Source organism: Arvicola amphibius, chromosome 8 (genome assembly GCF_903992535.2).
Source record: "Arvicola amphibius chromosome 8, mArvAmp1.2, whole genome shotgun sequence".
In the NCBI taxonomy this organism is placed as follows: Eukaryota; Metazoa; Chordata; class Mammalia; order Rodentia; family Cricetidae; genus Arvicola; species Arvicola amphibius.
In genome coordinates, this window is record NC_052054.1 from 61,524,649 (window position 1) to 61,543,654 (window position 19,006).

Sequence of the window (19,006 nt, forward strand, 5' to 3'; positions counted from 1 at the left end):
TCCTTTACAAGCAGTGCCACTACCTGATAACTAAGCATTCAAATGTATAAGCCTTTGGGGCCCATTCTTTTTCAAATCATCATAGTAGGGTCTTCCTTTCTGGAAACAGCTTCTCACACCAGACAGAAGCTATGGAATCAAATGACACCTCAGTCTATCTTGAAGGATATTTTCTTCTTTGCTTTTCTTCTTAGTAAAGCTCAACTGTGTTGAGGTTTTTAATCCAGTTGGAGTTGAGTTTTGTGCAGGATGGTAAGTATGTATCTATTTGACTTTTTCTACATGCTATTATTCAGTTGGACTTGCACAACTTGTTGAAGATGCTGTCTTTTTCTCACGGTGTTTCTGACTTCTTTACAAAATATCAGGTGTTCAAAGGTGTGTGGATTTATATCTAGGTCTTCAGATTGATTCTGTTGATTAACTTATATTTTGTTGTGCCAATACTAAGCTGTTTATATTACTATAGCTCTATAGAACAACTATATTGGGGATGGTCAGATCTTCCACAGTTCTTTTATTATTTAGAGCTGTTTTAACTATTTTGTTTTTTTGTTCTTGTTGTTGTTTCCATATGAAGCTGAAAATTGTTTTTTCAAGAACTATAATGAATTGTCTTGAAGCTTTGTTGGGGATTGCGTTGAATCAGTAAATTACTATTGGTAGGTTGTCCATTTTTTACTATATTAATCTAATTGATTCACGAGCATGGAAGATCTTTCCGTCTTCTGATATCTTTAGTTTCTTTCTTCAGTGTCTTAAGAGATATTTATCACACAAGTATTGTATGATATCTTACCTGCTTGGTTAGAGTTACCTCACAATAGTTTATATTATTTGAGGCCACTGTAAAAGGTATTATTTCTCTGATTTCTTTTGCAGTCTGTCATTTCTAAATAGGTGGGCTACTGATTTTTGTGAGTTAATTTTGTATCCACCTCCTTTCTGAAAGTGTTTATCAGTTGTAGGAGTTTCTCAGTGGAATTTTTGGGGTCAGTATCATATTATATGCAAATAAAGATCCCTTGACTTTTTCTTTTCCACTTTGTATCCCCTTTATCTCCTTCACTGATCTTTTTGCCCTATGACATCAACTACTATGTTGGCTAGCTATGGAGAGAGTAGAAAACTTTGTCTTGTTCCTTATTTTAGTGAAATTACTTTGAGTTTCTCTCCATTTAAATTGATGCTGTCTATTGGCTTTCTATAAACTGCCTTTATTATGTTTAGGTATTCCCCTTGTGCACCTATTCTCTCCAGGACATCTACCATGAATGGGTGTTGGAGTATGTCAAAGGCTTTTTCTGCATCTACCTAGATGATCATATGATAATTCATTGATTTATGTATGTTGAACAGTCTATGCATCTCTGAGATGAAGCATACTTGATCGTGGTGGATCATCTTTTTGATGTATTCTTGGATTTGGTTTACAAATATATTATTGAGAATTTTTGTATCTGTGTTCGTAAGGAAAACTGGGTTGTAATTCACTTTCTTTGTTGGGTCTGTATTTATTGGGTACAAGTAATTGTACCCTTGTAAAATGAATTAGCCCATATTCCTGTTTCTACTTTGTAGAATAATTTGAGGAACATTGGAATTAACTCTTCTTTGAAAGTCTGGTAAAGTTCTGTACTAAAACCATCAAGCCCTAGGATTTTTGGGGGGTTGTGTGGGAGGGAGATTTTAATTACAGTTTCTAGTTCACTAGGAGTTTTAAGAATATTTAAATTGCTTATTTGATCTTGATTTAACTTTGATAAGTATTATCCATGAGAAAATTAACTATTTCTTTTAGATTGTTCAGCTTGATGGAGGCTATGTTTTTCAAGAATGTACTTATTATTCTCTGAATATTCCTAATGTCTATTACTATGTTTCTTTTCATTTTTATTTTGTTAATTTGAATTATTATTGATTTTTCTCAAGGAATTAACTCTTTGTGGATTCATTTTTTAAAAATATTTATTTATTTATTATGTATACAATATTCTGTCTGTGCATGTGTCTGCAGGCCAGAAGAGGGCACCACACCCCATTACAGATGGTTGTGAGCCACCATGTGGTTGCTGGGAATTGAACTCAGGACCTTTGGAAGAGCAGGCAGCACTCTTAACCACTGAGCCATCTCTCCAGCCCCTCTTTGTGGATTCTTTATATTGTTTTTTGTTTGTTTGTATTTTATTTATTTTAGTCCCAAGTTTAACTATTCCTTGGCATCTACTCCTCTTGGGTGTGATTTCTTCTTTTTGTTATAGAGCTTTTAGGTGTATAGTTGTTTATTCATTTTCATTCAATTCTAGAAAGTTTTTAAATATATTTCTTAATTTCTGTCTTTACTCATTTTTCATTCATTCAGTTTCCAAGAGTTTGTAAGCTTTCTTTCACTGTTGATATGCAGCTTTAATCCACAGTAGTCAGTTAGGATGCAGGCTGTTATGTCAATTTTATTGTATGTGTTAAGATTTGTTTTATGACTCATGTGGTCAGGTTTGGAGCATGTTCCATTAGGTGCTAAGAAGATGGAATATTCTTCTTTGGTACTTGAGTGAAATGTTCTATAAATATCTATTAGGTGTGTTTGGTTTATAACATCTGTTAGCTCCAGCATTTCTTTTTTTAGTTTTTGTCTTGATAGCTTTCTATTGGCAGGAGTGAAGTCTTGAAGTCTCCCACTATCAGTGTGTGAGGGACAATATGCAATTTACACTGTAGTAGTTTTTTTTTTTAAATTTATTTAAAATGGGTGCCCTTGTGTTTGGGGCATAGGTTTTAAGAACTGAAGTGTTGCCTTGGTGAATTTTTTTCCTGAGTATGTAGTGTCCTTTTCTATCTTTTATGATTAGTTTTTGTTTGAAGGCTATTTTTTCAGGTATTAAAAACGGCTATACCAACTTGCTTCTTATATCTCTTTGTTTGGAATATCTTTTTCTGTCCTTTTACCCTGTCTATCCTTGTTGTGAAGGTGTGTTTCTTGGATGTGGCAGAAGGATGGATCCTGTTTTCACAACCATTCTACAATTGTGTTAGTCTGTGTCTTTTTACTGGGGAATTGAGGCCATTGATGTAGAAAAATATCAGTGAGCAGTATTTGCTGATTCTGGTTATGTTGTTGTTGTTGTTGTTGCTTGTGTGTGTGTGTGTTTCCTTTTTTTTGATTTGCCAGGGATTATTTATAACTTGTGTTTTTGTGGAGATGGTTAACATTTTTAGGTTGGGGTTTTTATTCTGGTTCCTTCCTTAGAGCTGGATTTATAGACAAACATTGCCTAAATTTTTTTATCATGGCATTCCATTTTCTCTATTCTTATTTTTTTCCATATATTGTGAAGGGAATGTTTTCTGGATACATTAGTCTGGGCTGGCATCTGTGGTATCTTAGAGTTTGTAGAACATTTGTATAGGTCCTTCTGGTGCTAGAGTGTCCATTGAGAAGTCAGGGGTTAGAATTCCACAGCCCTCATCCTTCACCTCATCACCAGCTTTACTGCTGGGCTCCGCTACTCCCTCATCATACTCAGACCACAAGTCACACTAGCCAGAAATGTAAGCCATAAAGACCAGAATACCAAAGAGAAAATATGAGTCAAGAAACAAAACACCCATCCAACAAAGACAAACTCATAATTCAGGGCCTAGACCTAATCATCTCAAACCCAGATGCCTAAACATCAGAGTACGAATACAATCAAAAATAGTCATGGCAATATCGCACCATCAGAGCTCAGCTATCCTACAAGAAGACCTAAATATTCCAATGTAGCCAAAGCACAAGAAAATGACTTTAAAACCAACTTGATGAAGATTACAGTGGTTTTTAAAGAGGAAATGATAACACTCTTAAGAAACTGAGATAAAGAAAAACAAAAATTCAGAGGAAATCAATAAATCCCTTTAAAATTTAAAAATGCCCTGAAAACCAACAAAACAAAACCAAAAACCAAACAAGTGAAGGAAATAATTGAAGACCTAAAAATTAAAGTAGAAACAATAAAGAAAACACAAAATGAGAAAATCTTAGAGATGGAAAATCTGGGTAAGTGATCAGGAGCAATAGATGAACATAAATTAATAATAACTGGTCATTAATATTTCCCAATACCATTGGACTAATTTCTTCAATAAAAAACACAGGCTAACAGAATGTATATGAAAACAGGATACATTCTTCTATTGTATGCAAAAACATACCTAAACGTCAAAGAAAGACATTACCTCAGAGTAAAGGTTTGGAAAAAGATTTTCCGATCAAATGGACCTAAGAAGCAAGCTGGTGTAGCTATCCTTATATGTAACAAAATAGACTTCAAATCAAAATTAATCAAAATAGATGGGGACATTTTATTCACCAAAGATGACATCTCAGTTTTTAACATCTATGTCCCAAATGCAAGGGCACCTACATTTGTAAAAAAAAAATATTACTAAAGCTTAAATCACACATCTAACCCCACACATTAATAGTGGGAGATTTCACCACTCAAGTCTCACCAAGAACAAGTCATTCATTCAGAAACTAAACAGAGAAATAATGGAAATAATAGATATCATGACCCAAATTGACTTAACCAATAACTATAGAATGTTTTACCTAAACACAAAAGATTATACCTTCTTCTCATACCTCATGCAACCTTCTCCAGAACTGCCTATATATTCAAGTCACAAGGCAAGTCTCTACAGATGCAAGAAAATTGAAAAAAACCCTCTGTATTTTATCAGACCATCATGGATTAAAGCTGGATTTCAACAACAGAAACAACTGAAAGCTTAAAAACTCAGAGAAACTGAACAACCCTCTACCGATTTACCACTGTGTCAAGAAGAAATAAAGGATGAAATGAAAGACTTCCTAGAATTCAATGAAATGAATGCAAAATATACCCAAATGTATGGAACATAAATGAAAGTGGTGCAAATAGGAAAATTAATAGCACCAAGTGCCTTTATAAAGAATTTGGAGAAATCTCATACTAGTGACTTACCATCATACTTGAAAGTTCTAGAACAAAGAAACAGACACATGCAAGCGGAGTAGATGGCAGGAAATAAACAAACTGATGGCTGAAATCAATAAAATAGAAACAAGAGAACAATAAGTTGGTTATTTTTTTAAAAAAAACCAACATGATAGGCAAACATATACTAAACTAAGTAACAAAAGCCAGACAGAAACAAACAGGGGACATAAGAGCAGACACTAAAGAAATCCAAAGAACCATTAGTTCATACTTCAAAAACCTGTACTCTACCAAACAGAATCAAAGAAGACATTATAAATATAATTCACCATGACCAAGTGGGCTACGTCCCAGAGATGCAGGGATGGTTGGACATATGAAAATCTGTCAATGTAATCTACTGTGTAAACAAACTGAAAGGAAAAAAAAAACACATGGTAATCTCACTAGATTTGGAAAATGCCACTGACAAAATCCAATACACCTTCGTGATAATAGTTTTGGAGAAAACAGGGGTACAAGGGACATACATAAATATAATAAGGACAATTTGCAGCAAGTCAATAGCCAACATAAAATTAAATGGGAGAACTTAAAACAATTCTATTAAAATCAGGGATAAGACAAGGCTGTCTACTCTCTTCATATCTATTCAGTATAGTACTTGAAGTTTTAGCTAGAGCAGTAAGACAACCAAAGGCAATCAAGGTAATACAAATTGGAAAGGAAGGAGTCAAAGTATCACTATTTGTAGATGATATGATAGTATACATAAGGGACCCCAAAAGGTTTAGCAGTTAAGGGACCCCAAAAGGTTTAGCAGTTAACTACTACAAGTAATAAATATTGTCAGTAAAGTGGCTGGATACAAGACTAACTCAAAAAGATTTATAGCTCTCCTGTATATAAACTATAAATAGCCTGAGAAAGAAATCAGGGAAACAATACCCCTCAAAAAGGCCACAAATATTGTAAAATATCACGAAGTAACTCTAACCAAGAATGTGAAAGATTTGTATGATAAGAACTCCAAGCCTTTGAAGAAAGAAAGAGATATCAGAAGATGGAAAGACCTTCTATGCTCTTGAATCTGTAGAATTAACATAGTAAAAATGGCAATCTTACCAAAAGCAATCTACAGATGCAATGTAATCCCCTTTAAAATTCGAATACAATTCCTTACAGACCTCGAGGTCCAAATGTACCACTCCTGGGCATATATTCAAAGGACACTCCACGATACCACAAGGACACTTGACCAATTATGTTCAGAGCAGCTTTATTCATAATAGTCAGAAACTGGAAACATACTAGATATCTCTCAACCAAAGAATGGATAAAGAAACTCTGGTACATTTACACAATGGAGCATTACTCTGATGTTAAAAACAATGGCATGTTCATAGCAGCATTATTTGTAATAGCCAGAACCTGGAAACAACCTAGATGCCCTTCAGTGGAAGAATGGATGAAGAAACTGTGGAATATATACATATTAGAATACCACTCAGCGATAAAAAACAATGACATCTTGAATTTTGCATGCATTTGGATGGAAATAGAAAACACTATTCTAAGTGAGGTAACCCAGACCCAAAAAGATGAACATGGGATGTACTCACTCATAATCGGTTTCTAGCCATAATTAAAGGACATCGAACCTATAATTCATGATCCTTGAGAGGATAATAAGAAGGTGAACCCAAAGAAAAACATATAGTTATTCTCCTGGATATTGGAAGTAGACAAGATTGCTGGCAAAAATTGGGAACTTGGGGGTGGGGTGGGATGGGGGCAAGGGGATATGGGGAGAGAAAAGCATGAAGGGGAGGATGGGGAGAGCTTGGGGAAATGGGATGCTTGGGATATAGGAAGGGTGGATATGGGAGCAGGGAAGCATATATCTTAATTAAGGGAGCCATCTTAGGGTTGTCACAAGACTTGACTCTAGAGGGGTTCCCAGGTATCCAGGGAGATGCCCCCAGCTAGTTTCTTGGGCAGCTGAGGAGAGGGAGCCGGAAAAGACCAGATCCTATAGCCATACTGATGAATATCTTGCATATCACCATAGAACCTTCACTCGTTGATGGATGGAGATAGAGACAGAGTCCCACATTGGAGCACTGGATGGAGCTCCCAAGGTCCTGATGAGGAGCAGAAGGAGGAAGAACATGAGAAAGAAATTCAGGACTGTGAGGGGTGCGTTTACCCACTGAGACGGTGGGACAGAACTAACGGGAGATCACCAAGTCCAGTTGGAATGGGACTGATGGAACAGGCGACCAAACCGGACTCTCTGAATGTGGCTGACGGTGGAGGCTGTCTGAGAAACCAAGGACAATGGCGATGGGCTTGGACTCTATGGCATGGACGGGTTCTGTGTGAGCCTTGTCAGTTTGGTTGCTCACCTTCCTGGACCTGGGGGGAGTTGGGAGGACCTTGGACTTAACATAGTGTAGGGAACCCTGATGGCTCTTTGGCCTGGAGAGGGAAGGAGTGGGGGTATGGGTGGAAGGGAGGGGAGGGAAGGGAGAAGGAGGGGAGGAGATGGAAATTTTTAATAAAAAAATGAGGAAAAATAAAAATTAAAAAAAAAACAATGGCATCATGAATTTTGAAGGTAAATGAATAGAACTAGAAAAGATCATCCTGAGTGAGGTAATCAAGACCCAGAAATAGAAACATGGTATGTATTCCAATTAGTTGTAAAGTAAAGGACAGTCATGCTACAATATACAGACCAAGAGAAGTTAACTAACAAGGAGAGCTTGGCGGTCAGTTTAATCTCACTGTGAAGGGAAAATAAAATTGACACTGAGAAGAAAGGTTCTGGATGGGGCTGGGGATGGAAACAGGAGGGATAAGGTGGGGATAGGATAGAGGGCAAGAGTACTAGGAGAAACTGGAATCAGTTCTCTGGGAAAAGCTAAAAATATGGCACAATGGAAACTGTTAGGATGACCCTAGCTAAGACTCCTAGGAATGGGTTATAATGATCCTGAAGTGGCCATCTTCTATAGCCAAGCATTAATTTGTAGCTCTCAGTGCAGAGATTGGTACACCAATCCAGGTAAAAATTCTTTGACCTACAATTTGTCCTGCTCATAAGATGTGTTAGGGTAACGGTGTCACAGAAATGTGGGAGTGGTCAACAAATTTCTGGTTCAGCTTGAGGACCACACAATAAGAAGGAATTCACTTTTATCACTGCCTGGAGCACCAGGACCCAGAGGCAGGATAGCCCAGAGACCTGGGATAGAATCAAACATGATATTCTGGTATACTCACCCGTGATTATTGCCTAGCCCAGTGAATATTGTATCCCACCCGGTTGTACAGTTGTTCAGTCCCAAAGAAAACACACAGAAGTCTACATTAATTATAAACTGATTGATTTATTAGCTCAGGCTTCTTATTAACTCTATTACTTACATTAGCCCATAATTCTTCTCTGTGATAGCCACATGGCTTGGTACTTTTTTCAGCGAGGCAGTCAAATCTTGCTTGCTCTGTCTCTGGCTTCCTCTATGTCTGGGTGATGATTGCAGACTGAATCTTTCCTCTTCCCAGAATTCTCATCACCCTGCTTCTACTTCCTGCCTGGTTGGCCCACTTATACTTCCTACCTGGCTACTGGCCAATCAGTGTTTATTTAAAATACAAATGATAGGGTACAGATCATTGTCTCACAGCACTCCCCCCTTTTATTTTTCAAACAAGAACTCTGAATTGAATCTTATTTGTTCAGGTTTTCTCCTGACCATTATCTATAACAACTTGCAACCAGCATTCTAAACAAAGACAAACATCCATAATATATTTTTTTGGGAATGTGGGTGTAGTTTTTCAGGATACTTCCTGCTGATTGGGGGTACTGATAATTTTATGGGGACCTAAAGAAAAATTTGAATTATGATAAAGTCCTGACTGCAGTATTTTGTGAGGCTCGATTATCTCGGGCAGCAGTGTTTGAACTGTTTTGAATGTAGAACTCAGATATCTGGGCCATTCCTCCTATCAGAGATTTCTCAGGGGGGTCTTCCTTGGTTAAACCTATTTTTTCTTAATGCAGAATGAATTTACAGCTTCTTATTTTCTGTGGAAACAAAAGCAAAATTTCTTCTTCAAAGCAACATAACTTTGACTTCAATTTTGAACTCAAGGTATTTTCAAAATACCTATCTTGGATTAATTCAGCAGCATTTATAAACAAATATCTTTTAGCAGCTGTTGCTTTTTCCTCAGCATTCAAACAATTCAAAGAGAACATAATAACATACAATATCCTGATTCTCTGCATGTTTTCCATCTTTACATGGCTTTATTTTAAACTCTATTTCTTTTATTTTTATTTTTAACTTTTGGCTTTTTGAGACAGGATTTCTCTGTCTATCTTTGTCCTGGAACTCACTATGTAGACCAGGCTGTCCTTGAACACACAGAGATATGCCTGCCTCTGCCTCCTAAATGCTGGGATTAAAGGTGTGTGCCACCATATCTTGAATTCATAGAGATTTGTCTGCCTCTGCCTCCCAAGTGTTGGGATTAAAAGTGTTTGCCACCACACCCAACTACTCTCTTTTCCTTTTTTCTTTTAAGGACTTTATCCTTCTTGTATTCCTTTCCCAAGTCTACATATATTTTTAAATACACTGTAAATTGTTTAGAGGCATTTTTGTCTGAAACTATCTTTACTGTATTTCTCTTTTTCTGACCATATGAGTCTTTAATTTGCTAAGCGATATGGCTAGGATTAAAGCTGTGGTTTTGATGGCTGGATCTAGCCCATTCCTTAGCTTTTTGAGATTCTAGCTTCATGGCAAAGGTACTGGCTGGAGCCATGTTTATTGCCACAACTCTATGGTGTTTCAAGGTCCCTGCGACCACCAAAAAATATGCAGTTAGCTTTTCATCAACACCATTTAAGTGTTTTGTGGCAGGACCTCTCAAAAGAGCTTCAAGGTTTTGCACCTACAGCTTAGTCAGGAAGCCTCTCTTAAATGAAAATGCTATCCTCTAGCAAGCAAAGCCCGCATGAGAAAGTGCTGTTATCAAGAAGCTGTGCTTAACTATTCTTTTCTATCTAGAATAACTTCCCAAGTTCTCTGAGGCTTTTAAGTGGATTTGGTCAGCCCCACATTGGCACTTGGCATTACCAAGCCAGATGACTAAAAAAATACAAGAATATGGGCTAATATAAGTTAGAATTAATAAAAAGCCTGAGCTAATAGATCAATCAGTTTATAATTAATGTAGGCCTCTGTCTACTTCTTTGGGACTGAACAACTGTGGGACCGAGTGGGACAGAAGACCTCTGTCAACAAACTAGCAGCTGATGAAAATAGATGCAGAGACCCACAGTCAACATTAGGCAGACCTTAGGGAATCCTGTGGAAGGGGGGAGTGAAGGATTGTAGGAGCCAGAGGGGGCCAGGACATCACAAGAAAACCCACAGACTCAACTAACCTGGGTTCATAGAAGTTCACAGAGACTGAACTGACAACCAGGGAGCCTGTATGGGACTGAACTAAGCCTTATGTATATATGTGACAGTTATATGGCTTGATCTAGTTTTGGGACTTCTAACTGTGAGAATAGGGTCTGTCTCTTGACTCTGTTGCCTGCATTTAGGATCCTTTTCTCCCAGTGGGTTGCCTTGTTCAGCCTTAATGGGAGAAGAGGTACCCAGTCTCACTGCAACTTTCTATACAGTGGCTGGTAGTTATCCATGAATGCCTGCTCTTTTCTAAAGAGGAGTGAATGGTGGTGGATGGGGGAGGGACTGGGAGGAGAGGAGGGAGGAGAAAGTGTGCTCAGGATGTAAAAACAATAAATAGATTAAAAAAAGAAGTCCTGGTCAGGTCTTGGTCTTTTCCCCTTGCAGCTTTCAGTATTATTTCTTTGTTCTGCATATTTTAATGTTTTTATTATGATGTGGTGAGGGGAGTTTCTTTTCTGGTCTAATTTATTTTGTGCTCTGTATGATTTTTGTATATATATATATATATATATATATATATATATATATATATATATATTTGGTATTTTCGAGACAGGGTTTCCCTGTAGTTTCTAGAGCCTGTCCTGGAACTAGCTCTTGTAGACCAGGTTGGCCTCGAACTCATAGATCCGCCTGCCTCTGCCTTCCGAGTGCTGGTTGTATTTTATTTGGATTAGAGAAATTTTCTTCTATGATTTTGTTGAAAATATTTTCTATGCCTTTGAGTTGTATTTCTTCTCTTTCCTCTTTTCCTATCAATTTGATCTATTCATAGTATTCTAGATTTCTTGGATGCTTTGTGTTAGGAGACTTTTAGATTTTACATTTCCTTTGACAGAGGTATTCATTTCTTCTATCATATCTTCAATGCCTGAGAGTCTTTCTTCCATTTCTTGTATTCTATTGGTGAAGTTTGCCTCTGAGGTTCCGGTTTGAGTTCCTCAATTTTTCATTTCAGGATTTCCCTCAGTTTGGTTTTTCCTTCTGCTCATATTTCCACTTACAGGTCTTTTTTCCTCCTACTGTTTGTGTTTTTATACATTTAAGGGGTTTATTCATTTCCTCTTAAAGGACCTCTATCATATATTTACAAAGATGATTTTAAGGCCTTTGTCTTATGCTATGTGGCCACACTGAGGACCTGCCATGGTAGTGTTGCTGGGTTCTAGTGGAGAAATACTGTTCTGGTTGTTATTGATTGTATTTTAAAGCTGGTATCTAGACATCTGGGTTTGGAAAGGTTGTGATTCTAGGTGCTAATATCTGGCTTTGTCTTTGTTAGATGAATAATTTGTTCCATGGTGTCTTTTGCCATCTCTGATTCTTAGGAGATGGCATGGCTGTGTGTTATCTGGTAGGAAAATTTTCTGGGATTTTGATAGGTGTGGCTACTAGGAGTTCCAGATAAAATGTGTTTCCTCTGTATTGGGAGCTGACATTTAGGAATAGGTATGAGCAAGGAGAGCAAGGGCTGAGGGATCCACAAGAGGGAGGAAAACAGGGTGTTACCTCAAGATCTGCTTAGTCCCCTGGGAAAAGGGGCAAAGAGTGAGGAACAGTGGCCACAGAAAGTGTTCTGCTATAGATCTGGAGATAACACTGGGAGATTGAAATTGGAGGAATAAAGGGAGAGGAGAAGATCTGTATTTAGCCTACCTGCTTTCTTGGCAGGACCACTATGTGGATTCCCAAGGAATGCGTCTTGCAGTTGGGGCCTGGGACAATGCAATGAATAGGGGAAGATCTGTGTTGTCTGTTATAGACTGGGACAGATAGGAAGGGGAGGCCACATCAGGTGATTTACTACTGATTTGGAGATAACATTAGGGATTGGATTTGGAGGAACTGAGAGAGAGGTAAAAATCTGAATTTAGCCTATCTGCTTCCCTGGCCAGAATGATCAGTGGATTCCCAGGGAATGGGGTTGGGGTCTCAAATAATGCAGTATGTGGGCCGAAGGAGGTTACAAGAGGAAAATCTTTGTGAACCGCTGAAGATGGGGTTAGGGGACAAAGGGAGTCTCAGTTCCTGAGCCAGGCCAGTGAGGTGCCTGATTGCTAACATTCCTTCCTTTCGTTCATTATAAAAGATGAAGAACTAAGAAGGGGTGATGGTGGTATCTACTTTTAAATCTCTTATAAATATACTGAATGAGGGTGCTTTGGTATTTAGACAAGGCAGCTGTTTCCATTTCCAACCTTTGCTCCCCACCATAGCTGGTGGCACAGTGGCTCAGCAACATGGTGGCTTGTTGTGCTGATTAATTTTCCTCTCTACTTTATGTACAAAAAATGTGTAAGGGGTGTGGCCACACAAATGTAATTATGTTTTAAATGTATGTTCTTTACAGCCTCTATGTCTCTCTTGTTATAAATCTCCCACTGTTCAAAAAGCATGGTTTCTCTATACAACACGTTATTGCTGTCATTTTGACTATGGTCACTGCTATCTTAACTAAGGTCAGGTTCCCTCAATGCCATCTTAAATAAGGGCAAGTACAGGTCATGTGACCAAGTCCTGCCATCTTTATTGAGGTATTCTTTGCCTAGTCCTGTGGTTTACTTATGTTTTTGTCTCTGAATTCTTCTTCTTACTGACCCTGTTACATGTGTGTTTTGCATAGTGGCATGCCTTTGGTAGTCTACCAAAAGCATCCACTTCACCCAGTTCCTCTTTAATATATATGTGTGTGTGTGCGTACATGTGACTTGAGTTAATTATGTATAAACATAAGTTAGCTTTAACTCTGTGTATATGTGTATAAAACTTAAATTCAACTGGGTGTGAATGCACGTATGTTTACTGTTGAATGTTATAATTGTAGATCCATTGTATTTCATCCCAGACTAAGAAAGCAAGAAGTCTCATGTTTTAAATTGGTATGTATTTTTAAGTCTCTTAAAATATACTGTATATGTAATCCAACCCTGCTTTAATATATATTAAGCTGTTCTCTACTATTTTCAGCTCTACTGTTAAGCTTCTACTGCAAGCAGTTTTTTCTTCTTTGTCTTTTACAAATATATATCTTACCTGTTAAGTTGAGTGCCAGTACAATCAAGCTTGGACCCAGCTCTTAAGGCAGATTCTATACTGTAGTTATAACTTATCCATACCCAATAAATAGCCCTCAACTGCTCAGAGATCTGGGAAATGTGACATTTAAATGTTTAATTATTAAAATACTTTTCATGACAGAGAGATATACTTTGGCTCCTAGCAGCAGCACTCTACTTACTCCAAAGAAGACAGATGGGCACAAAACAACATCCATCCACAATTCGCTTCATCAACTGCCAAGTGTTGACTACTTGGCAAACCTATCTTTCATCTAAACTGAATATCTTCAGACAGTGGACAGAATTGCTGGAATCAACAGTCTAGCTGCTCAGGTCAAGGTAGGCTTGTCTTTCTACAGATTTCTTAGCCCACAGGGTCTTCTGGAGTCTGGCAGGCCCTGTGCTAAACAATAGAAAACAAATACAGTCCTTATGCCCCTGCCTTCAACAATGACCATGAGGATCCATTAATGGCTCTAGGTAGCCAACCAGCTCTGAATTAAGATTGACTCTTGGTATCCAACCAAGTAAGTTCTCTGTCATTTATTAATCAATAACTCTGGTAAAATTTTATTCTTCTCAAAGATCTCTGGTGCAGTTTGACAGCTGAGAGGTTTTATCGGTTTAAAAGGACAACCTCACCAAACAAACTTCAGTAAGATACAAATACAAGTTATTAAGGTGAGTACTTGCAAGTTATAAAGATGTGAGTACAAATACAAGTTATCAAATTTCTCTCTCACTCTGCCTTTCTTAATCTTAAAAAATACTTTCCATTATGCAAAACTATCTGTTACAGTTATTCTTGTATAAATATGCTGCTGTTCAAAACTTATGTTTTCACAAACCCCCAAAATTCTTGTGAGTTCCAGGGAGCCTACTTAAAGGATCCACCTTAAAAAGGTCAGACACACCCTTCTCAATTCCTTGGTCTTGAAATTTTTTTCCCCAAAACTTAACTTTGTCTTCTGTTCTGCCAACACCTTGCCAGGTCCAAGAAACACTGGGTAGTTCCATACCACAAACCATGGACAGGAGTAAAGAAACCAGCTACCCCAGGATGTGACTAGCACCCAGGTTTCTCAGGTTCCCCCCCACAAAATGATGCCCACAAATAAGCAGGAAGCAGTCTTGAGAATCCACCACCCTTCCTTTAGCCTATTGTGTCTAACTTCCTGCCTTTTCACTGTAAAAAAGAGATGGGAATGTTTGATCTGCTGGTCTGACCTGTCTCATGGGTACCCTGTCCATTTAAGAGACAAGCCCCGCCCACTCCCCATTCTGCTGAGGCAAGCAGATCTTCCTCCTCCTCCAGCCTGTGCTCTCTCTCTTCCTGTCCCTCTTCTGAAGAGGCCATCTCTCTTTCTCCCCCCCATTTTCTCTCCCCCTCTCTCCCTCTCCCCCTTCACCTTCCCTTCCATAATCCACTAAATAAACTCTATGCCCAAACTCTCTCTGCATGGTGTGTCTGTTTCTCTCTCACCAGCTGTGGTCTCCCACTTGCCAAGAGGACCTGCTGAGGCCTCTGGGGACCTACCAAGTGGTGCCCCATGGGATTGGCCTTCCCCCCATATCTTAAAAAAGAATAACACAGGGGTGTCATCATCTTCAGGGCAATGTTGATCTTTACCATCAGGGCATATTTGGTAGTCATGAACTCTAACTCTGTGGCTAGCTGTTTCCTGTAACAACAACTGACTAATTATTTGATTAAAGAGTTTTTTTAATTCATTGGAGAAACATAGAAGAAATTGATAAAGCAGAGTGTGATTAGTGGAAGCAGAAACATGAGAAGAAGAGACATCAGGAAGGGAAATATTCACTTCCGTATAGGTTCTCAAGGGCCCAGAGGCTGGAGGCATGGAACTGTTCCTTACATTTCTGGAGGTGTGTTTGAAGTTCTTAGATTTTGTTTTTTACTATATCTGATTGGTTGGCATAGATACATCGTTTCTTTTGGAGGAAGAGGCAGAGGACACGTTTTAAAGCTATAAGATCTAGTCTCCATCTGTTTTGGAGTACCACCATAGTCAGGGAGTCAATTCCTCCTTCAAGGGTAAGTATGGGCCACCTCCTGGAGGTCCTGGATGAACTGGAAAAAAGATTGATGATTCAAGGTCAGGGAGATGGCTAGTATTGCTGATCTGGTGGCAACACCCACAGCTATTCCTGTGACAGCCCAGAGGGGCCAGGATTTAAACTACTCTTTTATTACGTCAGGCAGCTATTCAGTCTATGACTAGAATCAGTAGGGGTTCTTCTTCATCTATCACTCCCAACTTATGGAAGAGAAATACTAGTGCACAAACTCCTGACCAACTAGCAGGTAGGCAATAGTAGACTTGAGTACCATAAGAATGAAGGAGATATAAATGGATAAAAACAGGATTGTCTTATCTTGCCAAGACAGGTAGGATAGTTCTAAAAAAAGTTCCTTGCCTTTAAAAATGGTATGTCAGTTATGTTAGGCCTTAGCCAAAGTTGGTTGCCTCAACATTGCAAATGATACTTTGGGTGATTGCCCAGGTAGTCAGTTTTCTCTGTCATTTGTTGCACATTTTGGAAGTTTTTCGTTTGTACTTGCTGGTTGCTTGAGTAATATTACTTCCCTTCTCAGATCTTTGATGGGGTTGAAGATTAGATAATTATAGTTACCCTCTACATTATTTAGACTTCTTAAAATAGAATGCTTAGTAAATCTTTTGTTATATGTTTCTTGCTTAATATTGTTTGTCGTTTGTAATTTTATATTTATTATTTTTTCCTATTGTATATTGTTGTATTTGGTTTGGTTCTGTCTTATTTAGACAAAAAGGGGAGATGATGGGGAAGCTCAGCCAATCATCTTGTTTGTGGGGTGTGTCCCCCCTGGGCCCCCAAATAGTCTATAAAACCATCCATGTGTACTTGTTTTCTCTCTTTGGTTTTTTGTGCTGCTGGCATTCGTGGGATCTTTGGTCATGTAAGTTTTTCCTCAATTATTAAAATCTTTTAAATAGAGCTGGTCTGGTTATTTATTAATCGACCTTGCCCCCTAAAATATGGACTATAGGTTTCTGGGGCTGAGGTGTGGTGTTTAGGGTTAAGATTTTGTTGCAATTCAGGAGATCTAATGCCCATACAAAATGTGTTCTAGAGACTTTAAAGCAATTTGCCATGCAAATGTGGGTGATATAAAAGAGGTAGGGAATAGTAGCAATACTAAACTCTGAATTTAGGGCCAGTGGTGAATGGTGAGGTAAGGTTAATAAGGTTACAGGAGAAGCTATAAGCATCACTTGTGAGCTAGTCTCAGAAGGAATACACAGAAATCTCCAAAGAGGTCAGATTGGGTGACATTAAGGAGCTGGTAGATCTAGGTCAGGGTCTGAAGCAGAAGACAAAATGATAGGATTGAGTTATTTAGGAGAGGAAACAGTAAAGAGGTTATGAACTTGGGGGAATGTTTAAATTCTTCTTTTTCCTCTCCTATTTCCAGGGGTTGGGTAATTGGGCTTTATTTTCTTTTTATATTTATCATGCTCATGAGGTGCCAGGAGTAAAAGAAACAGTGGAGTTTCACACTTAAGATACTCCAGGAAAAGGGCCTCATCTTGTTGATAGAAGAGGGAACCAAAGTGAGGATGTATATGTAGCAAATGATATTGTTAAGACTGATAAGGGCAGCCTCCATACCTGTCTGGTCACTCTTTCCTATAACCTTTTGTCAATCATAAGGGGAACAATGGGTAAAAATCATAAGGAAAATGGGTAAAAAGGTCAGGAAATGAAGGAGGAAGGGTGGATATGAGGGCGATAGGAATACTAATTGGCTCCTGACAGTCTTCTATGGAACAATTTCTCTACCTTATATGGAATGGCTCTTTGTTTCTGGAACCTCAAATCTCCATATGTAAGAGTTGTCCTGGACAGAAGCAGACAAGAGGGAAAGGAGGAAAAGTCCATGTCCAATCCAATAGAGTTGAGCATGGCTGCTGAAGTGAAGTCTTATTCTTCTTGAACCAGGAACAATGTGATTGATCTAGGAGTCCTCTGAAACATAAGGGAACAGGGTCCTGTTGGAGTTAATAGCTAGGCAGGGAAGTTATCTTGATATGCAGGAGTAACAAGGCTTGATGTGGGATAGGTGAATCCAATAAGGGAGGCTCTCAAGCTTAGCAGCTGTGAAGTTTACAAAATTTACACTGAAGGGAGCCTAAAAAGATAAAAGGGGTGATGGAGGGGTTGGTCTGGAGTAGAGAGAATGGCCTCATCCCTGATGTTGATTGGGGAACAGACAGGGACTGGCACATGGTCAGGGTAGGCAGTGGTCAGTAAAGTTCCATTGTGAAAGCAGAGATGACAGAGTAAGGGGGTGAGTAGGTGATCAGGGAGAAGAGAGGGTTTTGGTGAAGGTCTGGAGGTCAGAACCAGTCATCTATACATAAGTTCAAGTGGCATGAGTTCAAGTGGAAAGAGATGACTTGGGAAGAGCATGTAGCCTGAGAACGGCCAGCAGCAGGTTTACCGAATCAAGGTGTTCTTGTGACAGTTTGACAAGGGTGTTTTTAGAGAAAGGGTTAGTTCATTTTATCTCTCCTGAAGACTGGGGATGGTATGGGATATGGGTATGGGAAGGAATGCAAGGAACTTTAGACAGGGTTTGGAAAATCTGGGAGGTGAACTAAAGCCCATTGTCTGACTAGAGGGAAGTAGGGATTCCAAAGCAGGGGATGATTTCCTGGAGGGAGAGGTCAGAGACTGTTTGAGACCTTTTGTTGGTAGTGGGAAATGTCTACATCCACCCTGAGATGTGTCCGCCAACATCAGAATGTACCCAACTCATTTGATTGTGGGTATGTGGGTAAAGTCAAGTTGCCTGTCAGTTCCAGGGAGAGAGCCTCTGGCCTGGTGGATAGGAAAAGGAGGGCTGTAGCATCTGGAGTTAGGATCTGACATTTGACAGATTTTACGAGAGGCAGTAATAGCACTTAAGAAATGCCAGTCCTCAGGGGTGGACTGCAGGTGGAAGTTGACAAAGCGAATCAAGCCTGGGCTATTAGGATGAAAGAGCTAGTGTAGATAAGAGAGAATTTGTTGAGTGTCAGGGGGTGATAGTGGAGATGTGAGTTATATTACAAGGGTGTCTATCAATGGGTGGGATGGGTCTGGGCTTTCAAGAGCCCCAGCTCCAGCCATCACTGTTATTTCTTTTAAAGATGGTGAAACTGTTGATCTGATGGGACTGGCAGTGGACAATTTCTATAGCCATGGGAGGTGGGAAAATTTTAGCATAGCCATAATTTAGTCTTAGTTGGTTATTGATCCTCCTTTTGTTGTAAGCCATCTGTGCTATTTCCAGATAGCAGCACAGGACAGAAGGATATGAAAGGTACAGTTGGAATCTGTGTAGATGTTTAGGGACTGTGCTTGTGCTAATTGGAAGGCACAGTTGATAGCTATTAGTTCAGCTTGCTGGTTAATGATGTGGAGAAGGATGCCC